This window comes from Penaeus japonicus, unplaced genomic scaffold, assembly GCF_977035675.1.
Source record: "Penaeus japonicus unplaced genomic scaffold, GWHDUDI00000001_assembly GWHDUDI00000022, whole genome shotgun sequence".
NCBI classification, from domain to species: Eukaryota; Metazoa; Arthropoda; class Malacostraca; order Decapoda; family Penaeidae; genus Penaeus; species Penaeus japonicus.
Window position 1 is genome coordinate 14943070 of NW_028234424.1, and position 2500 is coordinate 14945569.

General features: G+C 34.9%; 1 protein-coding gene across 1 annotated transcript in view; it reads left to right on the top strand.

The window, feature by feature from the left end:
- LOC122262253 (neuroligin-3) overlaps positions 1-2500 on the top strand; it is an 85149-nt gene that overhangs the window by 65273 nt on the left and 17376 nt on the right. The gene's annotated exons all lie outside the window — the stretch shown is intronic.

The following is a 2500-nucleotide window of genomic DNA, read 5'->3' on the forward strand; positions in this document are numbered from 1 at the left end:
TTGTTGTCATTATAGCCATTAGTTTGTATTATCAGTATCATTTATCATAATCGTAATCATCATTGTTGTTAATATTGTTTTTGTTATCATGTAATTATTGTCATTATCATTATCATCATTATTATACTATTATCATTATTATTGTTATAGTTATTTTTAAATCATTATCGTCTTTATTATTGTTATTTATGTTATTAGTATCATCATTATGATTTTAATCCTCCTCCTCATCATCATCATCATTATCATTATACTATTACCATTATCATCATTATTATCATACTACTATTATCATCATCATTATCATTATAATTATTATTATCAGTATAATTATTATTATCAGTATAATTATTATCCTCTTACTTATCATTATCATGATTATCATTTTTATTCCTCCTCCTCATTATCGTTATTAGTATTATCATTATCATATCATTATCCTTATTATCATTATTATTAGTAGTATCATAACTGATATTATCATCATTATCTCTAGAAGATGTAGTAGCAGTAGTAGCAGCATAGTTGTAGTAGTAGTAATAGTAATAGTAGTAGTAATAGGGTGGTCAGGGAAGTAAAAGACATTTTTAAAGTAAAAACTGAGGTATGCGTTGATTTCCACGCTCAAAATAAAGATTACTGTAACACTGATAGGTTTGCTTATGTTGACATGACGTTTAACATGAGCATGATTTTAAACTATTGTTTTTGTTTGTTTTTGAAGAATGACGTTCTGAAATACGGGAGGGGAGTGTCCCGCCCGCTTTCCACGCCCTTGGTAGTAGTAGTATTTTTTTTATTATAATTGTTGAAACATTTATTCACCTATTTTTTTTTTTTTTTTAACTATCATTATTATTTTTGTTATCATCATTTTATCATTACTATTGTTTATATCATTACCATTACAATATATATATATATATATATATATATATATATATATATATATATATATATATATATATATATATATATATATAATGTATGTATCCGTAGTTTTCTGCATTTTTAGTTCATTCTATTTTCATCCAATCAATATTTCGAGACTTTAGACAGTGAAGTGCCAGGCAAGTACTAAATGTTACATTTATACATATTTTATTCGAGCTTCTGCAACGATATTGCCACTCATGCTATCTTCCTCTGATGCGCGGTGCTTCAACACCTGAAATGCTTTTATTTACCTTGCAAAGTTTTGATTTCAATAGTAGGGCGAGGATATGGGTATACGGAAGGATGTTGTTAGGAAATGGGAAGTTTCCAAATGTTGTTCCCAAGTTAGGTTCCTCGGTATTAAAGTGGATAGGTATGTCAAGACTGAAACTTCATCTATACGCCTATGTAGGTAAAGGGATGCAGCCAGGGTGTATGTGTAGAACGAGTTAATGATGACAGGAACCAGCAGCAAGTTTGCAGCCAGTCAGTGTTGTCGAAATTCTTTGAAATAGATAAGATTTTTTTTCTTTTCTTTTTTCTTTTTTTTACTTATAGGTATGTAGGGGTGATTGTTGTGTGTGTATGGTTGCTCTTTCTCTCTCTCTCTCTCTCTCTCTCTCTCTCTCTCTCTCTCTCTCTCTCTCTCTCTCTCTCTCTCTAAACCTCTCTCTCTCTTTCTAAATCTCTCTCTTTATCTGTCTCTCTATCCCTCTCTCTCTCTTTCTTTCTTTCTCCTCCTTCTCCCTTTCCTCTCCAATTCCCCTTTTATGGTCTCCTCCTCTATCATATCCTTCCCTTTCCCCCTCTTTCTCTCTCTCCCATCCCTCTCTAGCCTTCTATTCCTCTTTACTATCCTCTCCTTTTGTCCTCTTTCTCACTCAACTTTCTCTTTTCTTTCTCTATCCGCCTTCTTTCTCTCAATCCCTCTATTTCCCCTTCCCACTTTTTCGCGTCTCTATATCTATCTATCTATCTATCTGTCTCTATCTCTATCTCTCTATCTCTCTCTTTCTCTATCTATCTATCCATCTCTATCTCTATCTCTCTCTCTCTCTATCTCTATCTCTCTCTCTTTCTCTTCTCTCTCTTTCTCTGGCTTTCTCTATTCCCCCTTCCCCACTCTTCTATCCTCACCCGCTCGCCTTGACACACGGCTCGAACATCAGTCGCATTTTAAACTGGGGGAGCGCTCGAAAATCAACTTTTCTAACCTCATCAACCTCTCGAAAGACTCCTTCACCCATTCGCTCTTTCTTCCTCATTCGCCCTCCCTCCCCTCCTTACCTTCTTCCCCTTCTATCTCTCTTTCTCTTCTCTCTTTCTCTCTATCTATCTATCTATCTATCTATTTCTCTCTCTCTTTCTCTCTCTCTCTCTCTCTCTCTCTCTCTCTCTCTCTCTCTCTCTCTCCCTCTCTCTCTCAATCCTCTCTCTTCCTCTTCTCTCTCTCATCTCTCTCTCTCTCTTCTCAATACCTTCTTTCCTCTTTCCTTATCTCTCTCTCTCTCTCTCTCTCTCTCTCTCTCTCCTGTCTCTCCTCCTCTCTCTCTCTCTCTCTCTC